Here is a 20,279-nt window from a genome sequence, read left to right on the forward strand (position 1 = left end):
AATATAAAAATTTTAATAGTAGTCTAATATAGAATTTCTCGTGTAGTGTAATATAGATATTTTAATTTTAGTCTCATAGAATTTCTAGTGTAGTGTAATATAGATATTTTAATTTCAGCCTCATAGAATTTCTAGTGTAGTGTAACATAGATATTTTAATTTTAGTCTCATAGAATTTCTAGCGTAGTGTAATATAGATATTTTAATTTTAATCTCATAGAATTTCTAGTGTAGTGTAATATAGATATTTTAATTTTAGTCTCATAGAATTTCTAGTGCAGTGTAATATAGATATTTTAATTTTAGTCTCATAGAATTTCTAGCGTAGTGTAATATAGATATTTTAATTTTAGTCTCATAGAATTTCTAGTGTAGTGTAATATAGATATTTTAATTTCAGCCTCATAGAATTTCTAGTGTAGTGTAACATAGATATTTTAATTTTAGTCTCATAGAATTTCTAGTGTAGTGTAACATAGATATTTTAATTTTAGTCTCATAGAATTTCTAGCGTAGTGTAATATAGATATTTTAATTTTAATCTCATAGAATTTCTAGTGTAGTGTAATGTAGATATTTTAATTTTAGTCTCACAGAATTTCTAGTGTAGTGTAATATAGATATTTTAATAGTAGTCTAATATAGAATTTCTAGTGTAGTGTAATATAGATATTTTAATTTTAGTCTCATACAATTTCTAATTCTATTGTAATATTAAGTTCCTAATATTGGTCTAAGAAAATGTTGAGTTTTAGTCCAATTTAGAGTTTGTAATTTTAGTCTTATATAACATTTTAAATTTTATTCTAACTTAGAATTTATTTTTTTAGTGAAACCTATGTTTTTTGGTCTAATTTACAATTTCTAATTTAGTCGAACATAGAATTTGTAATTTTAGTTTATTTATATATTATTTAAATTTATATATTATATAATCTAATATGGGATTTTTAGAATTAGTCTAATATACAGCTTTCGTTTTCAATGATTTAAGATTACTTTTTATGTCTGAGTAAAATATTGGATGTTTAAATTTAGAATAATATGAGGTCTTGAAATTTTAGTCCAATATATAAATTTTAATTTAGTCTAATACAGCATTTTTAATTTAGCCTAATTCAGAATTTTTATTTTGTATGATTTATAATTCTTAAAGTTAGTTTAATGTACATTTGTTTATTCTAATAACGTCTATAAATTTAGTCTAATAAAGAATTTGTATTCTTGGTCTAATATAAAAATTTTAATAGTAGTCTAATATAGAATTTCTCGTGTAGTGTAATATAGATATTTTAATTTTAGTCTCATAGAATTTCTAGTGTAGTGTAACAGATATTTTAATTTCAGCCTCATAGAATTTCTAGTGTAGTCTAACATAGATATTTTAATTTTAGTCTCATAGAATTTCTAGCGTAGTGTAATATAGATATTTTAATTTTAGGGTCATATAATTTCTAGCGTAGTGTAATACGGATATTTTAATTTTAGGCTCATAGAATTTCTAGCGTAGTGTAATACAGATATTTTAATTTTAGTCTCATAGAATTTCTAGTGTAGTGTAATATAGATATTTTAATTTTAGGCTCATAGAATTTCTAGCGTAGTGTAATACAGATATTTTAATTTTAGTCTCATAGAATTTCTAGTGCAGTGTAATATAGATATTTTAATTTTAGTCTCATAGAATTTCTAGTGTAGTGTAATACAGATATTTTAATCTTAGTCTCATAGAATTTCTAGTGCAGTGTAATATAGATATTTTAATTTTAGTCTCATAGAATTTCTAGTGCAGTGTAATACAGATATTTTAATTTTAGTCTCATAGAATTTCTAGTGTAGTGTAATATAGATATTTTAATTTTAGGCTCATAGAATTTCTAGTGCAGTGTAATATAGATATTTTAGTTTTAGTCTAATAGAATTTCTAGTGTAGTGTAATATAGATATTTTAATTTTAGTCTAATAGAATTTCTAGTGTAGTGTAATACAGATATTTTAATTTTAGTCTCATAGAATTTCTAGTGCAGTGTAATATAGATATTTTAATTTTAGTCTCATAGAATTTCTAGTGCAGTGTAATACAGATATTTTAATTTTAGTCTCATAGAATTTCTAGTGTAGTGTAATATAGATATTTTAATTTTAGGCTCATAGAATTTCTAGTGCAGTGTAATATAGATATTTTAGTTTTAGTCTAATAGAATTTCTAGTGTAGTGTAATATAGATATTTTAATTTTAGTCTCATAAAATTTCTAGTGTAGTGTAACATAGATATTTTAATTTTAGTCTCATCGAATTTCTAGTGTAGTGTAATATAGATATTTTAATTTTAGTCTCATCGAATTTCTAGTGTAGTGTAATATAGATATTTTAATTTTAGGCTCATAGAATTTCTAGCGTAGTGTAATACAGATATTTTAATTTTAGGCTCATAGAATTTCTAGTGTAGTCTAACATAGATATTTTAATTTTAGTCTCATAGAATTTCTAGTGTAGTGTAATATAGATATTTTAATTTTAGTCTCATAGAATGTCTAGTGTAGTGTAATATAGATATTTTAATTTTAGTCTCATAGAATTTCTAGCGTAGTGTAATATAGATATTTTAATTTTAGTCTCATAGAATTTCTAGCGTAGTGTAATATAGATATTTTAATTTTAGTCTCATCGAATTTCTAGTGTAGTGTAATATAGATATTTTAATTTTAGGCTCATAGAATTTCTAGCGTAGTGTAATACAGATATTTTAATTTTAGGCTCATAGAATTTCTAGTGTAGTCTAACATAGATATTTTAATTTTAGTCTCATAGAATTTCTAGTGTAGTGTAATATAGATATTTTAATTTTAGTCTCATAGAATTTCTAGTGTAGTGTAATATAGATATTTTAATTTTAGTCTCATAGAATTTCTAGCGTAGTGTAATATAGATATTTTAATTTTAGTCTCATAGAATTTCTAGCGTAGTGTAATATAGATATTTTAATTTTAGTCTCATCGAATTTCTAGTGTAGTGTAATATAGATATTTTAATTTTAGGCTCATAGAATTTCTAGCGTAGTGTAATACAGATATTTTAATTTTAGGCTCATAGAATTTCTAGTGTAGTCTAACATAGATATTTTAATTTTAGTCTCATAGAATTTCTAGTGTAGTGTAATATAGATATTTTAATTTTAGTCTCATAGAATTTCTAGCGTAGTGTAATATAGATATTTTAATTTTAGTCTCATAGAATTTCTAGCGTAGTGTAATATAGATATTTTAATTTTAGTCTCATAGAATTTCTAGTGTAGTGTAATATAGATATTTTAATTTTAGTCTCATAGAATTTCTAGCGTAGTGTAATATAGATATTTTAATTTTAGTCTCATAGAATTTCTAGCGTAGTGTAATATAGATATTTTAATTTTAGTCTTATAGAATTTCTAGTGTAGTGTAACATAGATATTTTAATTTTAGTCTGATAGAATTTATAGTGTAGTGAATATAGATATTTTAATTTTAGTCTCAGAATTTCTAGTGTAGTGTAATATAGATATTTTAATTTTAGACTCATAGAATTTCTAGTGTAGTATAATGTAGATATTTTAATTTTAGACTCATAGAATTTCTAGTGTAGTATAATATAGATATTTTAATTTTAATCTCATAGAATTTCTAGTGTAGTGTAATACAGATATTTTAATTTTAGTCTCATAGAATTTCTAGTGTAGTGTAATATAGATATTTTAATTTCAGTCTCATAGAATTTCTAGTGCAGTGTAATATAGATATTTTAATTTTAGTCTCATACAATTTCTAATTCTATTGTAATATTGAGTTCCTAATATTGGTCTAAGAAAATGTTGAGTTTTAGTCCAATTTAGAGTCTGTAATTTTAGTCTTATATAACATTTTAAATTTTATTCTAACTTAGAATTTATTTTTTTAGTGAAACCTATGTTTTTTTGGTCTAATTTACAATTTCTAATTTAGTCGAACATAGAATTTGTAATTTTAGTTTATTTATATATTATTTAAATTTATGTATTATATAATCTAATATGGGATTTTTAGAATTAGTCTAATATACAGCTTTCGTTTTCAATGATTTAAGATTACTTTTTATGTCTGAGTAAAATATTGGATGTTTAAATTTAGAATAATATGAGGTTTTGAAATTTTAGTCCAATATATAAATTTTAATTTAGTCTAATACAGCATTTTTAATTTAGCCTAATTCAGAATTTTTATTTTGTATGATTTATAATTCTTAAAATTAGTTTAATGTACATTTGTTCATTCTAATAACGTCTATAAATTTAGTCTAATAAAGAATTTGTATTCTTGGTCTAATATAAAAATTTTAATAGTAGTCTAATATAGAATTTCTCGTGTAGTGTAATATAGATATTTTAATTTTAGTCTCATAGAATTTCTAGTGTAGTGTAATATAGATATTTTAATTTCAGCCTCATAGAATTTCTAGTGTAGTGTAACATAGATATTTTAATTTTAGTCTCATAGAATTTCTAGCGTAGTGTAATATAGATATTTTAATTTTAATCTCATAGAATTTCTAGTGTAGTGTAATATAGATATTTTAATTTTAGTCTCATAGAATTTCTAGTGCAGTGTAATATAGATATTTTAATTTTAGTCTCATAGAATTTCTAGCGTAGTGTAATATAGATATTTTAATTTTAGTCTCATAGAATTTCTAGTGTAGTGTAATATAGATATTTTAATTTCAGCCTCATAGAATTTCTAGTGTAGTGTAACATAGATATTTTAATTTTAGTCTCATAGAATTTCTAGTGTAGTGTAACATAGATATTTTAATTTTAGTCTCATAGAATTTCTAGCGTAGTGTAATATAGATATTTTAATTTTAATCTCATAGAATTTCTAGTGTAGTGTAATGTAGATATTTTAATTTTAGTCTCACAGAATTTCTAGTGTAGTGTAATATAGATATTTTAATAGTAGTCTAATATAGAATTTCTAGTGTAGTGTAATATAGATATTTTAATTTTAGTCTCATACAATTTCTAATTCTATTGTAATATTAAGTTCCTAATATTGGTCTAAGAAAATGTTGAGTTTTAGTCCAATTTAGAGTTTGTAATTTTAGTCTTATATAACATTTTAAATTTTATTCTAACTTAGAATTTATTTTTTTAGTGAAACCTATGTTTTTTGGTCTAATTTACAATTTCTAATTTAGTCGAACATAGAATTTGTAATTTTAGTTTATTTATATATTATTTAAATTTATATATTATATAATCTAATATGGGATTTTTAGAATTAGTCTAATATACAGCTTTCGTTTTCAATGATTTAAGATTACTTTTTATGTCTGAGTAAAATATTGGATGTTTAAATTTAGAATAATATGAGGTCTTGAAATTTTAGTCCAATATATAAATTTTAATTTAGTCTAATACAGCATTTTTAATTTAGCCTAATTCAGAATTTTTATTTTGTATGATTTATAATTCTTAAAGTTAGTTTAATGTACATTTGTTTATTCTAATAACGTCTATAAATTTAGTCTAATAAAGAATTTGTATTCTTGGTCTAATATAAAAATTTTAATAGTAGTCTAATATAGAATTTCTCGTGTAGTGTAATATAGATATTTTAATTTTAGTCTCATAGAATTTCTAGTGTAGTGTAACAGATATTTTAATTTCAGCCTCATAGAATTTCTAGTGTAGTCTAACATAGATATTTTAATTTTAGTCTCATAGAATTTCTAGCGTAGTGTAATATAGATATTTTAATTTTAGGGTCATATAATTTCTAGCGTAGTGTAATACGGATATTTTAATTTTAGGCTCATAGAATTTCTAGCGTAGTGTAATACAGATATTTTAATTTTAGTCTCATAGAATTTCTAGTGTAGTGTAATATAGATATTTTAATTTTAGGCTCATAGAATTTCTAGCGTAGTGTAATACAGATATTTTAATTTTAGTCTCATAGAATTTCTAGTGCAGTGTAATATAGATATTTTAATTTTAGTCTCATAGAATTTCTAGTGTAGTGTAATACAGATATTTTAATCTTAGTCTCATAGAATTTCTAGTGCAGTGTAATATAGATATTTTAATTTTAGTCTCATAGAATTTCTAGTGCAGTGTAATACAGATATTTTAATTTTAGTCTCATAGAATTTCTAGTGTAGTGTAATATAGATATTTTAATTTTAGGCTCATAGAATTTCTAGTGCAGTGTAATATAGATATTTTAGTTTTAGTCTAATAGAATTTCTAGTGTAGTGTAATATAGATATTTTAATTTTAGTCTAATAGAATTTCTAGTGTAGTGTAATACAGATATTTTAATTTTAGTCTCATAGAATTTCTAGTGCAGTGTAATATAGATATTTTAATTTTAGTCTCATAGAATTTCTAGTGCAGTGTAATACAGATATTTTAATTTTAGTCTCATAGAATTTCTAGTGTAGTGTAATATAGATATTTTAATTTTAGGCTCATAGAATTTCTAGTGCAGTGTAATATAGATATTTTAGTTTTAGTCTAATAGAATTTCTAGTGTAGTGTAATATAGATATTTTAATTTTAGTCTCATAAAATTTCTAGTGTAGTGTAACATAGATATTTTAATTTTAGTCTCATCGAATTTCTAGTGTAGTGTAATATAGATATTTTAATTTTAGTCTCATCGAATTTCTAGTGTAGTGTAATATAGATATTTTAATTTTAGGCTCATAGAATTTCTAGCGTAGTGTAATACAGATATTTTAATTTTAGGCTCATAGAATTTCTAGTGTAGTCTAACATAGATATTTTAATTTTAGTCTCATAGAATTTCTAGTGTAGTGTAATATAGATATTTTAATTTTAGTCTCATAGAATGTCTAGTGTAGTGTAATATAGATATTTTAATTTTAGTCTCATAGAATTTCTAGCGTAGTGTAATATAGATATTTTAATTTTAGTCTCATAGAATTTCTAGCGTAGTGTAATATAGATATTTTAATTTTAGTCTCATCGAATTTCTAGTGTAGTGTAATATAGATATTTTAATTTTAGGCTCATAGAATTTCTAGCGTAGTGTAATACAGATATTTTAATTTTAGGCTCATAGAATTTCTAGTGTAGTCTAACATAGATATTTTAATTTTAGTCTCATAGAATTTCTAGTGTAGTGTAATATAGATATTTTAATTTTAGTCTCATAGAATTTCTAGTGTAGTGTAATATAGATATTTTAATTTTAGTCTCATAGAATTTCTAGCGTAGTGTAATATAGATATTTTAATTTTAGTCTCATAGAATTTCTAGCGTAGTGTAATATAGATATTTTAATTTTAGTCTCATCGAATTTCTAGTGTAGTGTAATATAGATATTTTAATTTTAGGCTCATAGAATTTCTAGCGTAGTGTAATACAGATATTTTAATTTTAGGCTCATAGAATTTCTAGTGTAGTCTAACATAGATATTTTAATTTTAGTCTCATAGAATTTCTAGTGTAGTGTAATATAGATATTTTAATTTTAGTCTCATAGAATTTCTAGCGTAGTGTAATATAGATATTTTAATTTTAGTCTCATAGAATTTCTAGCGTAGTGTAATATAGATATTTTAATTTTAGTCTCATAGAATTTCTAGTGTAGTGTAATATAGATATTTTAATTTTAGTCTCATAGAATTTCTAGCGTAGTGTAATATAGATATTTTAATTTTAGTCTCATAGAATTTCTAGCGTAGTGTAATATAGATATTTTAATTTTAGTCTCATCGAATTTCTAGTGTAGTGTAATATAGATATTTTAATTTTAGGCTCATAGAATTTCTAGCGTAGTGTAATACAGATATTTTAATTTTAGGCTCATAGAATTTCTAGTGTAGTCTAACATAGATATTTTAATTTTAGTCTCACAGAATTTCTAGCGTAGTGTAATATAGATATTTTAATTTTAGGCTCATAGAATTTCTAGCGTAGTGTAATACAGATATTTTAATTTTAGTCTCATAGAATTTCTAGCGTAGTGTAATACAGATATTTTAATTTTAGTCTCATAGAATTTCTAATGTAGTGTAATACAGATATTTTAATTTCAGTCTCATAGAATTTCTAGTGTAGTGTAATATAGATATTTTAATTTCAGTCTCATAGAATTTCTAGTGTAGTGTAATATAGATATTTTAATTTTAGTCTCATACAATTTCTAATTCTATTGTAATATTAAGTTCCTAATATTGGTCTAAGAAAATGTTGAGTTTTAGTCCAATTTAGAGTCTGCAATTTTAGTCTTATATAACATTTTAAATTTTATTCTAACTTAGAATTTATTTTTTTAGTGAAACCTATGTTTTTTTGGTCTAGTTTACAATTTCTAATTTAGTCGAACGTAGAATTTGTAATTTTAGTTTATTTATATATTATTTAAATTTATGTATTATATAATCTAATATGGGATTTTTAGAATTAGTCTAATATACAGCTTTCGTTTTCAATGATTTAAGATTACTTTTTATGTCTGAGTAAAATATTGGATGTTTAAATTTAGAATAATATGAGGTTTTGAAATTTTAGTCCAATATATAAATTTTAATTTAGTCTAATACAGCATTTTTAATTTAGCCTAATTCAGAATTTTTATTTTGTATGATTTATAATTCTTAAAATTAGTTTAATGTACATTTGTTTATTCTAATAACGTCTATAAATTTAGTCTAATAAAGAATTTGTATTCTTGGTCTAATTATAAAAATTTTAATAGTAGTCTAATATAGAATTTCTCGTGTAGTGTAATATAGATATTTTAATTTTAGTCTCATAGAATTTCTAGTGTAGTGTAACAGATATTTTAATTTCAGCCTCATAGAATTTCTAGTGTAGTCTAACATAGATATTTTAATTTCAGTCTCATAGAATTTCTAGTGTAGTGTAATATAGATATTTTAATTTCAGTCTCATAGAATTTCTAGTGCAGTGTAATATAGATATTTTAATTTTAGTCTCATATAATTTCTAATTCTGTTGTAATATTAAGTTCTTAATATTGGTCTAAGAAAATGTTGAGTTTTAGTCCAATTTAGAGTCTGTAATTTTAGTTTTATATAGCATTTTAAATTTTATTCTAATTTAGAATTTATATTTTTAGTAAAACCTATGTTTTTTTGGTTTAATTTAAAATTTCTAATTTAGTCGAACATGGAATTTGTAATTTTAGTTTATTCATATATTATTTTTGAAATTTTAGTCTAATATAGACTTTTAATTTTAGTCTAATGCAGAGTGTTTAATTAGATAGAATCTTTGGAAGGAGATTTGAATTCAAAAGATTACCTGGGGTGATTTCTAAGATTTGAATTCAAAAGATTACCTGGGGGGATTTCTTAGATTTGAATTCAAAAGATTACCTGGGGTGATTTCTAAGATTTGAATTCAAAAGATTATCTGGGGGGATTTCTAAGATTTGAATTCTAAAGATTACCTGGGGGATTTCTAAGATTTGAATTCAAAAGATTTGAATTCAATAGAATACCTGGGGGATTTCTAAGATTTGAATTCAAAAGATTACCTGGGGATATTTCTAATATTTGAATTCAAAGGATTACCTGGGGGGATTTCTGAATAGTTTCCCCTGATGGACTTGGCTCAGTACCATTAACCTTTAAATAACTGAATTCACAATTGGGAAAAAAAATCATGTATGTAAGATATCTAGAAAACAAAAATTTGTATTTCAATTTTTTGGCATGTCTACGTTTGTTCTTTATCAGCTCTGCTGATCCTAGACTCCATTTAAAACTTTTCCTACATTTAAATCAGTCTTTCTAAGGCTAAATTCCCCCAAATGGCATGTAAGCATCATACAACAATTTGGAATAACCCCCATAACTGTGAAATATAACCATACTGGGTAATATTAACAGTCCCTTGAGATGTTTAATATCTTCCGAATATTCATTTTATGCATAACGTCCCTCCAGGACCTTTCCAACCTTTAAGTCAGTTTTTCTATGGCTAAATTAAGAATATGGCATGCAGCAACTTGGAATAATCTCCACAGAGAAATATTCTCTATAGGGTAAAATCAACAGCAGCTACAGACCTTTAATATCTTAAATATTTTTTTTTATATATGCGACAAGTACCTTGAAGAATTTCCCTAGCTTTAAAATACAATTTTAAATGATTAATTTTTTTTTAAAAGGTATGAATGCATCATACAACATCCACTGAAAAAAAAACATAAGTGTGAAATACAAGTCTATATGGCAATATCAAAATTCACTCTCGACATTTAATATATTTCTATTACTCATGTTATGCAACATCTCCCATCTAGGTCACTCCTACCTTGAAAATAGTCTTTTCAGGACTAAAGTTTTAAAAAGGTATGCAGGCATAATGCACCAACTTGGAATAAACCCCCCATAGGCTGTGAAATATAACCCTACCAGGCAACTGTAATAGTCCTTGGAGATTTTTAACAAGTTCCAAAAATTAATTTTGTGCTACATCTTCCCTCAATACATTTCTTACTTTAAATCAATCTTTCCAGGACTAAATTCCAAAACTCTTGCATGCAAGTATCATGCAACAACTTGGGTGTGTAAATAATGATCTGCAAAAAGAAATATGGAAGGATTTCGATTCTAATAATGAAAATAATTGCCATTAAAAGATGTGTGTAATCAGATCCTAAAATAAATTGCACCGTTTACTGAAATAGTCGACTTCACAACCTATACGAGTTTTTACAAACCGGATCAGGGTTAAAACGGACTGGTACCAAAAAGATCAACGACCAAAACGGACTAGTACTATACAGACCTGGCCAAAAAGGCCCATTTGTGATCTCAATTACCAATTACTAGTAGCATGTATACTAAAAGTACCTAGTACGTACATATCAAATAGTAGTTTTAAATAATGGGCAGTATAGAACCATTGTGCAGTATGTCACAATCGTACGTAATCATGAAATTAATTGCGACACTTAACTGCTTGTTGTTTACGCAAATTACTGAACGTGAGATAGTTAAATAAGGTAAATACTAGTTGTGAAAGAAAACATTCGAAGTAAAGCAAATCAATAATATCTTCTTGACATACTGAATACGAGTTTGTGTAACCCACGTGTGAAATGTGCATGCCAACCTTGTCATGGTATATGTGTGTGTGTGTGTGTGTGTGATTAGGATTTTTAACGTAGCTTGTAACAATTTATCAGTCATATCGTTACGATGTCTGCAGTGTGGCATATTATAGTGATGTCTAGCACTGGGGCATCATGCCGCCGACACGTAGAATAATGTTCCACCCAGTCACATTATCCTGACACCAGGCAAACCAGTCCTAACAATGACCTCTTAATGCTGAGCGCCAAGCGAGACAACTGTTAGTATCATTTTTGTAAGTCTTTTATATGACTCGGCCGGGGTTCGAACCCACGAACTCTCGCTTCCGAGACGGACGCTCTAACCACTAGGCCACCGGAGTGTTTATCATGGTGTTGCTTTAGTTAAGTAACGGCAATTCCATTCATGACAGATAAATATTTTAATTTGCGAAGACTATTAACTCTATCCCTGTTTCACGTAAGTTCAATATTGTTAATACATGTGCATGCGTAGTTTACTTTTATTTATGTAATTTGGGCTTTAAATAGACGTTTGCTATACTGGTGTCTTGTAGGCACCGTTATTGCTTTGTGGTTGCAATAAAGGTTAAGTCAACGTTAGAAAGATTAAGGGTGTTTTTTATTGTTATTGTGGAATAGACAGACAAGAGAAAAAGGTATAAAGTCTAACTAGCATTAGCAATGAAAGACAGAATAACTCTAACGCAATTTCAGATTTTTAAAACATTCTATTATCAAATTCTACACATATACCTTACACTACAACAATGGGCCCCGAGTGGCCGAGTAGTCTAAAGTGCTCACTGTTACGGATCACTGCCATCTCACCTCTCTCTGCGTGGGTTCGAGTCTAGGTCTCGGCCAGTGTGGGTAGGTGAGAAAGCTTGCCAGTTGCTTTTCGTGGGTCGGTAGTTCTTTCCTGGGTTTCCATGGCTCTTCCTCTACCATTTATATTGGCCGCCATGGATAGCCCATCTTGTGCTGAAAAATGGAGTTAAACCTAATAACAAACATAACACTACAACAATATTGCACATCATGGTTGTAAAATAAATGTAACAGTACATTATAGCATGCAATTAAGCACCGATTTATAAAAACATATATATACCTTACAACACGAACAAATTGTACGATAGTGCGATATAGGAGGCATTCCTAGAGTAACAGCATCAGGTAAACACCGAACTATCAACTGTAAGAACAAGCATACATAAATATTCACTTTTGAACAAGAAACATTACACAACAACAAAATTGCACACAATGGCTGTCAATGCACAGTTTAGGGTGCGTTCTTGGAATAAAAGCACACATGTATTCATAATCTCCATGCCTTAGTTTTCGTAGTGTAGATGTTGAATCACAGCGTTTCAACACGTGATTAAATATGTGGCTATCAAAAAGTCTCATAAGAACAGAGGATTTTATTGGACATTCGGGAAAAGAAAACAATCCCATACACAGTCGTAAATGCATACTTAAAGAAAAGTTCAATTATGTAACTGTACGTGTGATGCAAAGTTCAAACATTTTGATTTAATGCTACACATGGGGCCAAATTGAGTGATTTCAATTTACTGTAATATTGAATGCATACAGAAATGTGACACAATTGAAAATTTGTAAGAAAATTACATGAAAGCACTCCAGCCTCTTTCTCGCCCAAATTAAACAGTGATACATTTTTTTCCCTTAATTATATTTGTAAGATAAATAGCGTTTGTGGTCCTTTAAAAAGCCCATATCACTTTACTTCAAAATTTTAGCAATTATTCTTTAACTTTCACACACTAAAAATTGGTTGAGTGTAAAGGGATACAACAATAGCATTCCGATAAGTCGTTTCATTGATTAAAGCAATGGATGTTGAAAACATTTAAATCTGAGAAAATAAATGATTGGCTAATGTGTACGGTAAATAACACCATATAACAAATAAATGCATAAATAAAATGAATCTATAAAAGAGGAAATCATTCTTGGTGACAAATCCATATGTAGATGTAAAAGCTCAGGGCCGTGGACAATATTTGTGGGCTCAAAGAAAAATTATCCAGTTGGTCACAATGAATTACAAATTGTGAGGGCAGGTTGCACCCTGATCGTTGTGGGCCTCCGTAATTTTGTCCAGGTTGTCCTACCCTGTATGAGGCCCTGTAAAAACATTTTTAAAGATTTTAAAAACTATGTTTGCCCTGCCAGAGATCCTGTAAAGAGTGTATATAAGTTAGATAATTCTCTTTGCCCTACCCTATCTGAGGCCCTGTTTTAAGAGCATATATATATATATATATATATATATATATATATATATATATATATCTTACTCTGGTTGTCCTATCCTGCCCGAGGCCATGTAAAACATGACTATAGATTTCTCTGATTGTCCTACCCTGTCCGAGGCCCTGGACAGAGAATATATATATATATATATATATATATATATATAAAGAGAGAGAGATAGAGATTAGATAGATAGATAGATATCTGGTTTGCTTTTGTGGCTACATGCCAAAATAGTTTACGTCCTGGATGTTGACGTACATACAGCCAGTTTAATTAATATTGCTGACATTTTCAATAACACTGTGTTCTGTATTTGTTCACTGAATACTCATTGTCAAAATTGTATTTGTAAGCACCTAATATCAAAGGGTTTACATTCATAATTATATGTGAAGTATATATTTTATCACATAGTTGTTATACTTTACATACAGTGTTCACGGTTTATTATTTTTTATGTCAACATGTTAAATTTTCTTCGTCTGTGAATCTAATTGGTCTAAATAAGCACATCATATCATTTCGCCGAATCCTCCTTATCAATTGACTTATTGCCAGTTGTCAATCATTCTGCTCGATTGACCAATCAGCGAGCGCTATTATACACACCTCCAGGCACTCTTTACGTCCTCCATTTTCCTCCGACAAGCTGCTTCTGTCGATGTAGACTCGGTTATTGTATATATTTACAAATTTCGCAACGGTTCGGAGAAGTCGCCCCACTTCGCCTGGAGAAGTCGCCCCATGGATCCTGTATAGTAATTCTGAAATGTCGCCACATGGTTAAGGCTTTATTTATTGTTGTTTTTCTTCAACTTAATAACTTGATTAATTTATAAAATTTGCAATTTTTCAACTTTTCCATTTGATCAACTCCGCTTCTGTACTTAACGAAAAATGAAAGTTATCTGTCTCTTTTGCTCTGCTTTTCAAATCATTAGATGCATTTTAATAATATTTGTAGAGATAGTTGTATCAATATTTTTTATTACATTTACATCTAAAAATGAAACATGCGTACTAGATGCAGTATAAGTAAATTTAATTGTCGGGTGAAAATTATTTAGGCAATCAATAATTTTTTTCATTTCTGCAGTTGTGGTAATTTTCCATGCCCCGCATTCTGGAACTACTTGTTTTTACTATCAACAAATATGGTCGCTGCCTTTCTGATTGGTAGCTGAATGTACATTGGGAAAGGGTATAAAAATGCACAATAATCATTAAGCATGTCAGAAAATAATTCCATTTTCATTACACTGAATTATCTGAATTCCAAGGTAAACTTAGGTCAGTAAGAAACCCACCAAGCGTTCACCTTTAGTATATGTCAATGTGATCATTCACTCATTAAATATGAATTGTTGTTCTTAAAATTAATACTAAAATAGTTTAAGCAAAGTCGATTAAATTCCGATTGTTGATGCTCTGTACCTCAAATGTCCTCAAGAAGCTTCAGACGAAAATTATTGATTGGTCAATAAATGAGGATGTCGGGCCTGTCTTAACAAACAACAGGGTAGGACAAATTTTGTTGACAACATTTGCTGCTTTTGTGACATCATAGCGTGCATTCAATCCAATTTGTACTAATAAAAACCATTGTTTTGACCTTGCTCAAAAATGTAATGTACATTGATTTTCTGATATGTACTTCTCGGGTGTGTAACTAATGATCTTCAAAAGGAATATGGAAGGATTTCGATTCCGGTAATGTGAATAATTGCCTTTTAAAGATGTGTGAAATCCGATTCCAAAAATTTGCAGCGATTACTGAAATAGTTGACTATCATAGAATACATAACTAATAAAAACAAACACTGGGTGAGAACCTATACAATCCGTCATTCGATACAATATGTACATACAGTCTGTGCGCAGAGAAATGGCCGGCAGGTAGTTCAGTACTACCACGTGGTATAGATCTTGCACTCCATCCATAGAACAATCACTTTTTTATGTCATTCTATTGAAGTAAATAAACTTACACCTACTAAGAAGTGTATGTCGACAAATGTCGATTTCTCAACTGACAAAAGTTATCCAGCCACAGCAGTTACATTTCTGCATCCAATAATCATCTCTTGTTATCCAGCCACATCAGTTACATTTCTGCATCTTATAATCATCTCTAGTTATCCAGCCACAGCAGTTACATTTCTGCATCTAATAAGCATCTCTAATTATCCAGCCACATCAGTTACATTTCTGCATCCAGTAATCACCTCTTGTTGTCCAGTCACAGCAGTTACATTTCTGCATCCAATAATCATCTCTTGTTATCCAGCCGCATCAGTTACATTTCTGCATCCAATAATCATCTCTTGTTATCCAGCCACAGCAGTTACATTTCTGCATCCAATAATCATCTCTTGTTATCCAGCCACAGCAGTTACATTTCTGCATCCAATAATCATCTCTTGAGACAAATATCCAACAACTGGTACACAATGTGATTTCTTCAGCCGTATCTAATATCGCACGATGAATGCCCATAGATTGTAAAATGGACATACGTTCCAGTGAAAAGGCAGCAGACAGTATTTTTTAAATCAATGTATATGGCATCTCGACAACTCTAGTTGACCTGACCGAGTGAATTTCATGACATCACAAAGGAATTTCCACAGGAAATTCATTGCTGAAAAATTACGTCACTGTCAAAGTTGTATTGCATGGAAAGATAGTTGCTTTTATCATTGAAAAAAGTATGTATAAAATATATAGTTATTAATGATACTGAATGTCAAATTGTGCAATATTGCTTGAACTTGCATTAGGGACTACTGTTTCATGAGCAAGAAGGGTACAAACATGTGAATCAGAATGATATAAAATGCCAAATTCATTTGGGCTTTATTTATATACATCTATTTCTACTCAAAATGAAAACTGTGATAAACAGAATCTCAAACAAGCAATACTAAAATTAATGAAACTCGTTTAAAAATGTCCAGCGTATGCTCTCTAAATAGCTTAAGCTTAAAAGTGTTCAACTCATTACATGCATTCAATATTAAATCAGTACTTGCCTGAGTTCAACTCATTTCATGTATTCAATATTCAATCAGTACTTGCCTGAGTTCAACTTATTTCTTGCATTCATTATTAAGTCATTACTCATTTAAAATGTTCAACATGTTTCATGCATTCGATATTAAATCATCACTCATTTGAAGTTTCATAAATTCATTATTAAATCAATATTCATTTGCATTCAGCTCATTTCATGCATTCAGTATTAAGCCATTACTCATTTGAATTATTCACCTTGTTTCATGCTTTCATTGTTAGATCATTACCGTTTTGAGAGCCTCTATTATTCTTTTAATTTCTTTACTATTTCTTTATTAATTGGACCATATTATCTTGAAAGTTCAAGTCATTTAAAGCTATTATATATAAAAAATTATATAAAATATTTTAAGAAATTAATGTACTATATAGATTTGTAAAAACAAAAAACTAACAAACATTGCACCATGTCCTTGTTCTACAGCTCATTTAAATGGTCCAATTAAGAGAGAGAGAGAGAGTTGGAGTGTGCAGTATGGCTGTTAATCTAAATTTAGTGCAAAGTTCAGATTAATTTTTGCTCTCCTGCACGAAACATTATTGAAGCTTTCGTATGGCTTGCTAAACAACATCAAACTCTGAAGTGAACCCTTTTGCATGGCTTGTTAAAGAACACCCAACACTGCACCAAAGCCGATGCATAGTTTGATAGACACCAAACACTGTACTGAGGCCTTTGCATAGCTTGAAGTCTCTGTATACCTTGTTAAACAGCACTAAACATAGTGCTCATGACTTTGTATTGCTTGAGGCCTTTGTATAGATTGTTAAAGAACACTAAACACTACTGGAACCACTATATAGCTTGTTAATGAACAGCGAACTCTGTACTGAAGCCATTATAGAGTTTGTTAAAGAACATAATTCAAATACTCTATCATGATCAAAGCAATTTGCTCACTGGATGATGGAAAAAGTACTTGTGTTATTGGACCAGAAATAGAAGTTATCTTTTGTGTGAGTATGACAATTATAGTAATATGCCTTTATCCATCTGCCCGTGGATTAAAGCTGTCTCTGAAGACAAAGGTTCATCTCTGAGAAGATACAACTTTTTTATTAGGGTACGGTCATTCAGTATTAAACTCTATCAGTATAGATAGGCTAAGTTTCATGGGTCAATATTCATATTTTGCTTCTTTTGATTTCTCATATAAGCTGACTGTCTCTTGATCTTGGCAAGTTGGGCATCTGGCTAAAACCATATATTGTTTCTAGAAAACATGAACAAATTAGCTAATTATTAGAAATCAGTGGTGATTTAAACTTTAAATGATTGGTCACAGCAGTTTCATGTGGAACAAATTTCAAACCATATAAACACAAAACAACCCCTAAGCATAATTGATGATTTTATTGTGTGTGTGTGTGTGATTTGGATTTTTTACATGGCTTTACAAAATTCTCCAGTGATATTGTTAGATGTCTGCAGTGTGGCAGTTTATGGCGATTTCAAGCACTGGGTCATCATGCCGCAGCCAGGTAGCATGGTGGAAGCAGCTGCTAGTGCCATTTTTATGCATTTGGTATGACTCTTTGAACCCAATCTCTCGTACTGATTTTATTGTATACTGCACATAATTAATAATAATAATAATAATAATAGCAGTGATGATCTTTGGTGCATAACATTTATTCAGAACTAATTTATTAGAAACGTGAGCCTGGATACAAACTCTATGGGTGGTTGCTATTGAAAGTTTATGTTTTATTTTAACATAGCTTTAACAAATTTAGTCATATTGTTACAGTGTCTGCACTGTGGTAGTTTACAATGATGTCTAGCATGGGGGCATCATGCAGCTGACATTTAACATCATAATCCACCCAGTCACATTATTTGGACACCAGGCCGACTAGTCTAACACTAACGTCTTAATGCTGAAAGCCAATTAAGGCAGCTCTTAGTACCCTTTCTGTAAGTCTTTGGTGTGACGCGGCGGGGGTTCAAACCTGCTACATCCAGCTTCAGAGGAGGATACTCAATCCATTAGGACACTAGAACCGTCAAAAATTTGACTTTATATATTGGCAAGTTGTTGCAATACAATAGGATTTATTTTAATGATAAATCACAAAGTGTAGCTGCGAAAGGTCATTGAACTTCATCATGGTACTATAAAATATATTGATATTATATGGATGCCACCATCACTATAACGTAAAAAAGGACACAATTATAAGTCAAACAAGAACCATAACTCCCAGAGTCATTGCTGTAAATTAAATTCAACTTGTGTCTTCATAATGTAAAACTTAATACTAAAGTTGGCTTCGTTCCATAAAATCCTTTGAAAGTTAGTAACTGGAAACATTCATGATTAGATCCTACAATGAACAAGGCCCATAACTCCTGTAAATTCTGATGGAAAATATTGAAACTGAACATGTGCAAGGGACACAACTCGATGAGTAGATTTCAGTTGGCTTGTAGTGGCCTTGTCAGACAACATATTTAAGTTGGCCTGTATGGGCCATGTTAGACAACATATTTCAGTTAGCCTGTAAGGCCGTGTCAGAAAACAGATTTCAATTATCCTGTAGGGGTCATGTCAGACAGAAAATCATCATGAGATGCAAGATGCAACTACGTATTACTAAAAGCGTATTCTAGAAACCTCATATCAAGATAAGCATTGGTTAAAAAAAAAAAAGTAATGATATGGTTTTCAAGATGACTACAGTGGTGTTTTAGATGGACTTTAACCAATTTTATATGGAGATGATAACAGATGTACTTTACCTTTTCATACAAGATACATTCCTGGTGGTATGTTCACTACATTGTATTTACCATTTCATGGAAGTGTGCACTGACCTGTGTACTACGTTATTATTTTACGTGTACTCTTTTGTAAAAAAAAAGAGATAAAGGTAGAAGGTAAAATAGTGCTATACCATGCAGTGCCAGCACACGTTAAAAAAGAATGCCAAAATAAAATTTTTGTTTCAAAATTGCGGAAATCAAAATAGGAATCAGTATTGAAGAGTCAGTTGATGATATTCATATGATAGCTGAATCTTTTTAAAAATCTGAACAATTTGTGAAGGCATTATAGACAGTGGAAATCATTATTTTACTTCATAACAATGAACTAGTTGATGCTAAAACGTTACTTGAGAATTTGATCTCAAATGCAAGTTTTAATGTACAGAGATTAACATGATAGCTGAAAATAAGTGGCAAGTGATGGGAGTGACAGTGATAATTTTAATGAAAATATAGACAATTTTGTTGGGAAAATTGCAGTTTAGGCAGTGCAGATCATGACCTTGACTATAAGGAAAGTAACAAAGACGATGATCAGTTTGTTACAATAATATTTGTTTCAAACTGAATTTTAATGTGTGGAGATCAAAATGTTGAACCACTGAAGCAGAATAGTAATACTAATGCCAATATTGATGAAAATAGAAGAAATTGTGGGGAAACTTGATAGTTTAGGCACTGAGAAACATGATCTTAATTACATCAACATGAAATAAGCTGAGGATAACTAGTTAATTGGTATTTTTGGATATTGATGATGATGATGACTTTGACGCATTTCAAGATAACTGGAGATTCAGATAAATTCACAGCTCACAAAGTTTAATCTTGTACCAAGGTTGGATGTGTACATTTTATGAAATTTTCCTACAATTTTGGAAATTGACCAATGTAAACTAAACAGAACTGATATGTTTACATTCAAATTCATTTCTCAATTAAACTACTGAAACAAAATGTACAGCTTTGGCAACATTCAGCAGAATATGTTACGTTTGCTCTCCAATTCTTATGCAAGTAAGGTTAAAAC

This window comes from Sinohyriopsis cumingii, chromosome 7 (assembly GCF_028554795.1).
Source record: "Sinohyriopsis cumingii isolate HCF-2022 chromosome 7, ASM2855479v2, whole genome shotgun sequence".
NCBI lineage: Eukaryota > Metazoa > Mollusca > Bivalvia > Unionida > Unionidae > Sinohyriopsis > Sinohyriopsis cumingii.